Source organism: Monodelphis domestica, chromosome 7, assembly GCF_027887165.1.
Source record: "Monodelphis domestica isolate mMonDom1 chromosome 7, mMonDom1.pri, whole genome shotgun sequence".
In the NCBI taxonomy this organism is placed as follows: domain Eukaryota; kingdom Metazoa; phylum Chordata; class Mammalia; order Didelphimorphia; family Didelphidae; genus Monodelphis; species Monodelphis domestica.
Window position 1 is genome coordinate 17555707 of NC_077233.1, and position 9065 is coordinate 17564771.

A 9065-nucleotide genomic window follows, 5' to 3' on the forward strand; every position below is an offset into this window, starting at 1 on the left:
CCCCACCTCCAACCTCTCCCAGGTCAAAGCCGAGCCCAGTGGCTGGTAATGTGAGAGCACCCAATCAGGCGCCAAGTGGATAAGAGTGTAGACAGCGGGGGCCCGAGCCCTGAGACTTGCCAGCACCTGCAGATAGGAGGAGAATAATTGGCATGAGTTTAAAAAAAGAGAGAAAGAGCTGTTAGCTATTGGTCTTTTCTAACAGTGTCAGGCAGGAGCCCAGAGAGGAATTTAATCAGCGAGAGTTGTTTAAAGTGAGCTTTGAACGTTGGCCCCTTGACTGCCAGTAATGAACTTGGTATCATCCCAGCTCCTGTCTGCCGAAGACATTCAATTTGTTAATTCTGTCGCTGGCGATAGGGGTCAGATAGGAAAGTGACGATTGTTTTTTGACGGTCCAACCCCTGCTCACATCTTTCTAATTAATCCTTTTAAGAGCCACGGAGAGATCAAGGAGGAGGAGAGGTGAGGGAAGGAAGCAAGGGAGAAATTGATTGAGTTTCTATGTATGTGTGTATGTGTGTATTTATTTATTTATTTGCACACGGCCCTCCATTTCCACCACGGCTGGCTGCTGGATGGTTAAGGAGATGGAGGAACCGAGGTCGAATCCCTGGACAAAGGAGACAAGTTCTTTAGACAAAGTCCGGAGACGGGAAATCAAACTCCATTTTCAGCCCGGGCTGCCTGTAGTGTGGTTCACTGATCTCAGGAAGAAATGATGCCTTCTGCACACTCGGATAGACAGAGTGGGATCATGGGGCAGAGAGTCCTGAACTTGGAGACAGGAAGACTAGAGTTTGAATCCTGCCTGAGATTTACTAGCTGTGTGATCCAGGCAAGACATTTAACCTGTCTAAGCCTCAAATTTTTCATCTGTAAAGTGGGGATGAGAGTATAATTTATCCCTCCAGGCTGTTAAAAGAATGAAAAGAGATCAATGATGTAAAATGCTCTTCAAAGGTTAGTGCATACAAATGTCACCTATTATTAGTTTAGCTCTTCTCTCCCCTGAAAACATCAGAAGGAGCTGTGTGGCGAAATGGCATCAGAAGCCGATGATGGACAGTGTCCAATCTGGGTTTCCAAGAATTGATCATGAAGTATCCTGCCCTCAGTTAAGAGTTGGTTGACTGCAGGTATGGAGTGACACATGACTGATGCTAGCAGATTTCCCCCATCTTATCTCCACTCTCACCTTCAGTCTCCTGTCTACTGACTCCTTTCTTCGTGCCTGTATACTGACATCTCCCCATCTTCAAAAAACCCTACTTGATCCCTCATCCCTGTTAGCCATCATCCTCTATCTCTTCCCTTTTATGGATAAATTACTTGAGAAGGCTGCATACAATAGGTGCCTTCAATCCCTTTCCTCCCAATCTCTCCTTAACTCTTTATAGTCATGTTTTGACCTCATCATTCAAGCAAAACTGCTCTCTCCAAAGTGACTAACGATTGACTTCTCAATCCTCATCCTTCTTGACCTCTCTGCAACCTTCAGCATTACTGATTACCATTTTATCCTGAGCTTTTGGGGTACCACTTTCTTCTAATTCTCCTCCTACCCATCTAACCATTCCTTCTCTGTCTCTTTTGCTGGATCTTCATCCAAGTTACATCCCTGGGTGCTAGGCTGGGTCCTTTTCTCTTCTAGCTCTATTTTATTTCACTTGGTGATCTCATCAGGTCCTCTGGATCCAGTGATCATTTCTATGCTGATGATCTCAAATTGATTTATCCAGCCCTAATTGTTCTGCTGTCCTCTGGTCTCAGATCCCCAACAGCCTACTGGACATCTTGAACTGGTAGTCTTATAGACATCTTAAACTTAATACAGCGATCCCTCACCTATAGTGGCAGTTGCGTTCTAGAGACCCCCGTGATAGGTAAAAATCCTTGTTACATTTATTTTATTATATATATATAAATATAATATAATATATAATATGTAAATATAATATAATATATAAAATATATATATAATATATATAAAGCCTCCCCACTCTCCTACAAACCTTTTCCACACTCTTATTATCTTATTAACCTACAGTCACTAAGCCAATCAGCACCCAGGATACAGAATACAATGCTGTGGTTGGTTGCCTTTCATTCCATCAGCCAATAGTATGCTGTGTACCATTTCATGTTGGTAAACTTGCACAAGCTATAGTGGTGTACTGCATTTCCATTGTGTACAGTATGGTATTCATCTGCAAAATCCTGCAAAATAGCAAAAACTCTGCAATACAGAATTATATTTTTTTAACCTGCAATACAGTGAAGCTGTGATAAGTGAACCATGATATATAACCTCAATTCATCATTTTTCCCTTCCAAACCCTCCCCACTTCCGAACTTCCTATTTATTGTCTCTCAGGCTCACAAGCAAGGTGCTACCTTCTACTATTCACTCTTTCTCTATGCTCAGATCCACTTGCCTCCTTCTCTCTTCTGACATAGGGTCAAAAAGAGTTGGGCACAACTGAAAAACAACTGAACAAGAGCACTGGTCTTCAGTCACGGTTCTAGGTATCTTTCAGGGGATGTTCCACAGAATCAGACAGATTACAACAGTATGTCATCCTCTTTCCTGAGTATCTCAGCCCCAGTATCTTATATCCATGCAAAGAGTCCAGTGAAGCATGTAGAGCCCTCATTATGGTGTTCTCATTATGGTTCTCCTCACACCTTGTTGACAGTCCAGGCCTGGGCTAACTGGGCAATCAGTCTTGGTGGTTATGCTTGCCCTAGATACAAGACTCTTTTAGGCTCATGCCTGCCTTGGCTCTTGCAAGGGACTACCTCAAATTGGCCACAACTAGTATAGAAAGTCTAGTAGGTCCCAAACAGAAGCAAATGATGCTGGGTAAGTCCCCAAGATATAATTCATAGGACAATTGCAAAAAAAGGTGCCTAGATATGTGCTTTGCTATTTCAGATAGACTAGACCTTAGAACAACAACAAGCATTAAAAACCCTGGTTTCCTGAATCTGCACAGTCCTCATAACTCACATTACCAGTGTGACAAGATCCAGGTTTGTTCCTCCAAATCATGGCTCTGTACCTTGTACTTCCTTGGCTCCAATTCTGGTTTCAACAAAGAACTCTTCATTTGGGTCAATGCAGCTGATTCCAGAATTCCTGGTGAATAAGAAATTGAGGCAGCAATTTGGGATGGTTCTTTCTAAGAGTTTGGTGGTTAAAGGGAAGAGTCGGTCATATGGGACAACAGTTTGAAGGAGGATCAGGACCAAGGGAAGGGGTTTTTTAAGAATAGGATTAGAAACAGAATTAGGATTGCAAATGGAATTAGAAACAGAATGAGGGTTAGAAATGAATTTAGAGTACAAAAACTTGAGCATGTTTGTGGACAACAAAGGAGGAATCAGTAGACAGAAATTGAAAATGAGACGGAGGGGGGTAATGATTGGTATGATCTAATCACCCCTTTCAGGCTTAAATCTTGCTTCCTCCATCCCTCTCCATCAGCATCTTGGGGCAAAGCCCCCCAGTGATGGCTGTGTGGCTCTGTTTAAACTCCTTCAGGAGAGTTAGGGCTCTTTCAGCAACTCGTTCATTATCCTGGGTTTTAATTCCTCTTAGCTGACCTTTTTGTTCTAGTATTTTCAGTCTGAAGATGGTTCTCCTTAATTAATGTTTGTTGATCTGCATTGCACTGAGAAGGCAGGGCAAAACGAAAGCGAAGCTTTTCTGCTTTCTTCCTGTCCTCCGTTATCATCATTCCACCAGGACTGAGCCAGGATTTCTTCTTTTCTCCTCTTGCCCCCTTACACAGCTTTTTAAAAGGCTCTTGGTGGGCTTTTCCTCACTTAAGTGAATGAGAACCTTCACTCTGAGGCCAGAGCGCTGGGCTGAAGTGTCTGAGGGAAATACTTGCCATTACAAAATACTGAGCATCTACCACAGGACAAGTAGGAGAGAGCCTGCCTGCCCTCTGCCTGCAGAGCCTCAGCCACTGGCAAGCCAAGCCTGCATCCCCAGGCTGGGCCTGCACGCCCATTTATCACTGGTTGGTTAACTTAATCGAAGGATCTTTATTTGGTTATTTCATAATAAAGGCCTGCCTTTAGCTAACTTCAAAGTCTTTATTTCTACTAAAGTCCTTGGATGTTTCCCAGCCTCGTTTCACTTTGTCCTTCTTCCTTCTTCCTTCAGGGATTGTTCCGGCAGTTTTGCTCGCAGCACCAGGCCAGGGCTAAGAAATGTGAGCGAGTCAACAGTCTTCCCTGTCTCAGGCTTGGCTAGGAGGGAGGGAGATCTCTTTATGTGGTCTACCTCATGTAGAAGGTTCCCTGGATCCCATAGGCTGATGGTTTCTCCCTCCCCACCCCCCACCCGTGTGTGTGTGTGTGTGTGTGTGTGTGTGTGTGTGTGTGTGTGTTTGAGAGAGAGAAACAGAGAGAAAGGGAGACAGAGACAGAGAGAAAGAGAGAGACAAGAAAGAGAATCAGCAGAAAGAGGGAGCGAAACAGAGAGGAAGAGAGACAGAGAAAGAGAGAGATGAGGAAGAAGAGAGGAGAAACAGAGAGAGACGAGGAAGAGAGTCAGCAGAAAGAGGGAGAGAAACAGAGAGGAAGAGAGACAGAGAAAGAGAGAGATGAGGAAGAAGAGAGGAGAAACAGAGAGAGACGAGGAAGAGAGTCAGCAGAAAGAGGGAGAGGGGGAGAGAGAGAGGGGGGGGACAGAGAGAGAGAGAGAGAGAGAGACAGAGAGAGACAGAGAGAGACAGAGAGAGACAGAGAGAGAGAGAGAGAGAGAGAGAGAGAGAGAGAGAGAGAGAGAGAGAGAGAGAGAGAGAGAGAGAGAGACTCACTCTCATCTCCTTTGGAATTTTCACAATATCCTAGAGTCTTCGACTCAGCTGTATAAATACCAGAGGAAAAAAAGTCAAGTCAGAGTCAGGAGGTTAAATGCTCCAAATGCCCCTCTTAGCACTGGCTCTTTTCCCACCATCACTTGGCTTCTTAATTGACTCGAGGGCTAAGTCCTCCCTAGCTGCGGTACTTGAGGTGGCGAACGCATAGAACAAAGATGGGGCAAGGTGCCTGAAGCTAACACTTGGAAGAATGTTCTCTATTAGCCCATTAGTTAAGCCCTGAACAGGGTAATAATAACTGACATTAAGATAATTTGGATTCCTAATAGACAGTAACCCAATGATGCAGGTAGGTACAGCAGACCCAATTATCCCCACTTTGTGGATGAGAAATTGAGACTCTGCTTGCTTACCTGTGGCCATATGGATAGTTTGCATCGAAGTGTTGTCATTGTTCTTTGTGCTCCCATTCGCTGTTTTCTTGGCAGAAATACTGAAGTGCTCTGCCCTTTTCTTCTCCAGCCCTTTGTACAGATGAGGAAACTGAGGCAAACAGGGCTGAGTACTTGCCCAGGGTCACCCACTTAGGCAGTGTCTGAGGCTGGATTTAAACTCAGGATGAGTCTTCCTGACTAGACCTGGCTCTCTATGCACTGTGCCATGCCGCTGCTCACTGCTCTAGGAACATTTGGTCTAATCTAGTTTCTTTCCCATCTCTGTTCGATTTAGTGCCATTTCTGCCTTCTCTAAAAGCATCTCAAACTCGACATGGCCAAAACTGAAGCCCTTAGCTTTCCCCAAACAGCCCTCTTTTCAGTCCAACTTTCTGGTACTGTCTGTGGCACTACTGTCCAGCCAGTCCCCCTGGCTCCCAGCCTAGGGATCCCCCGGAGTCTTTACCTCCCACAACCAAAGCTCCTTGATTCTCCATCCATGACATCTCTCCTGGGTACCCCTTTGGGTCCTCAAACACAGCTACCACCCTGATGTGGGCTCTCATCTCTCACACCTGGATCATTGCACGAGATGCTGATAGGTCTGCCTGTCTCCAGGCTTTCCCCATCCTCCAATCAGCTACCAAATCAAGCTTTCTAAAGCACAGGACTGACCGTGCCACTCCCCTACCCAATAAACTTCAGTGGCTCCCTATTACCTCCAGGAGCAAATATAAAATGTTCTCTTTGGCTGTTAAGTTCCTTCATGATCTGACTCTTTCCTACCTTTCCAGTCTTACACATCAGTGACCCAATGATACTGGCCAAACAGCCAGAATATTCCTCACTCAGAACATTCCAACAGCTGATCCTGCATTCTCTCTGCCTGGGTCCCCCATGCTTGGAATTATCTCCCTCCTCATCTCTGCCTCCTAGCTTTCCTGACATTCTTCAAATCTCCACTAAAGTCTCACTTTCTACAAAAGACCTTTCCTAAACCGCCTCAATATTTAGTGCCTACAGGGGCGGCTAAGTGGCTCAGTGGATTGAGAGCCAAGCCTAGAGGTAGAAGGTCCTGGGTTCAGATCTTACCTCAGACATTTCCTCACTGTGTGACCCTGGGTAAGTCACTTGACCTCCATTCCCTACCCCTCACCATTCTTCTACCTTGGAAACAATATTTAGTATTGATTCCAAGACAGATGATACATATTTTTAAAAATTACTAGTGTCTTCTCTCTGTTGATTATCTCCAATTTTTCTTGGATCTTCTTGGTATGTTATCTTCTCCACTGGACCGAAAGCTCCATGAGATTAGGGACTCTTCCTGCATTTCTTCCTATCTCTTGCCCTTACCTCAGTACCTGGTACATAATAGGTCCATAATAAGACTATAATAATTTCATGGAGGAATTTACCCAATATAAATCAATGTCCAGGATAGAGTTGCTTTAGTTGTATGAAATATTTTCTGTTTATTCTTTCCTCTGACTTTGTCCTAATTTTGATCTTTATTCTAATAAGAGTCAGTGATCTGGCTGAACACAGACAACTGATTGAGCTGTCATCAGTAATGAGCTGTTTCCTGTGTTAAAACAACATCAGTTTTATTTATTTTTTGTTGCCATTCAATGCTTGACACATCTAGTGCCCTTGATTCAATTTTTCCAGCCATTCCCCAATTGACAAACATCCCTCAGTTTCCAGTTCGTTGCTATCACAAAAAGAGCTGCTATAACTATCTCAGAACATATAGGGTCTTTTCCTATTTCCATGATTTCCTTGGAAAAGGTTTGAGGATATGCAGAGTTGTCTTCTTTAATTCTCTTGGCATAATTCCAGATTTCTCTCCAAAATGGTTGGATCAATCTGAAGCTCCACCAACAGTATACAAGTGTCCCCATTTCTCTACATTCCCTCCAACATTTGTCATTTTGCCTTTTTATCATGTTAGCCAAACTTATGGGAGCAAGATACTTCAGGATTGTTTTGGTTTGCATTTCTCTAATTTGTAGCAATTTAAAGCATTTTTTCATGTACCTATATATAGCTTTGATTTCTTCATCCAAAATCTGTCTATGTCTTTTGCCCATTTGTCACTTGGGGAGATGACTCTTATTCTTATAAGTTTGACAAAGTTCTCCACATATTTTAGAAGAGAAACCTTTATCTGAGAAACTGTCTATAAAAATTTCCCCCAATCTTTAGCTTTCCTTCTAATCTTCACTATATTAATTTTGTTTGTAGAGAAACTTTTTAATTTAATGTAATTTAATAAATGTAATTTAATGTACTCAAAATAATCTGTTTTCTACCACCTCCCAATACTCTTCATCTCTTATTTACTCACAAATTCCTTTCCTATCCATAAAGCTGATAGGTAATATATTTCCTGTTCTAATTTGCTTAAGGCATCTCCTTTTATATCTAGGTTGTGTACCCATTTTGATCACACCTTAGGGTAGTGATGGGCAACCTTTTGACCTTAGTGTATCAAAATTCACCAAAAAAACAAGCATAACTTGGGTGATGTGTCCTTTTGAGAAAAAAATCATAATTTCATGATATTTATAGTTTAAATAACAAAAATGTGTAATTGTAACATATTAATATATTTAATAAACCAAAAACTAATTATTTAACTTACCTGCTTAGTGACTTCTTTGTTCATCTGTCAGTCAGTTTCTTTTGTTGTCCTTGATATTAACTTGTATGGGGTGCTGTGAACTAAGATAAGTGAAGGGGAGGGGGAATTCTTTAGCTAACCTGCCTATTAGTGACTTTTTTGCTGCTGAATTTCATTGGCTAAATCTTCAATTGAAGGTTGGTATTTTGTACACTTCAAGCCCAAGCAAGTGCTACTAACTTCATCTATCAATCTGTTTCTTTTGTTGGTTTTGATATTATTTAATGCTGAGCATAAAGTCTCACAAAAGTATGTAGAGGGAAAAATTGTGAGTAAAGCCATTGCTATATTTTTCAGGGTGCTAAAAGTGTCTGCTAATCAGTTCCAGGCTCTCCTCTCTTGCACATGGGCTGGAGCCCCGCCCAGTCTTCCTCCAGCCTGGCCCAGCCCCACCCCTTCCCAGACTACCAGCTTGGGGGCACCACAAGAGCAGCCAGCCTGCCTGCCCACAGGTGCTCCTTCCACACACACACCTCCTCCCTGCCCCTGTGGGAGCCCCACTAGCCCCAGCTGCCTGGTGCATACCACCTCCGCTCAACTCCGCACCCCTTACCCCCATGGTCAGCACTTGGAGCAGCCCTCCTCCCATACACACCTGGCCAGGGCATGGCCACAGTCATGACTGCAGGCTCATGGCTCCCCAGGCAGGGCCCTGAGGTGCACTGAGACTGCATGTCATCAAAAATGGCTACACGTGTCAGTGCTGACACACATGTCATATGTTCACCATCACAGCCTTAGGGAATGGTTTAAGATATCTAAATTGGTATATGATTGGAATGGAACATTTCTGTGCAGTAAGAAACAATGAGAAGGTTAATTTAAAAAAAAAAAAACATGGAAAGGGGGCAGCTGGGTAGCTCAGTGGATTGAGAACCAGACTAGAGACTGGAAGTCCTAAATTCAAATCTGGCCGCAGTGTGTGATCCTGGGCAAGTCACTTGACCCCCATTGCCTAGCCCCTACCACTCTTCTGCCTTGGAACCAAGACAGAAGGTAAGGGCTTTAATATTTTTAATTAAAAATTTTTTTAAAGATGGAAAGACCTAAATTAAGTAATAAAGAGTGAGAGGAGAAGGATTAGGAGCACAATATATACAGCTACAG

General features: G+C 43.2%; 1 long non-coding RNA gene across 1 annotated transcript; it reads right to left on the minus strand.

The window, feature by feature from the left end:
* Positions 1-474: 474 nt before the first annotated feature.
* LOC130455622 (uncharacterized) lies at positions 475-6366 on the minus strand. The gene is made up of 3 exons (XR_008913693.1): positions 5252-6366; positions 3066-3142; positions 475-772 (listed from the first exon to the last, which is right to left on the minus strand). It is a non-coding gene; the product is annotated as an uncharacterized LOC130455622 (long non-coding RNA).
* Positions 6367-9065: the final 2699 nt, after the last annotated feature.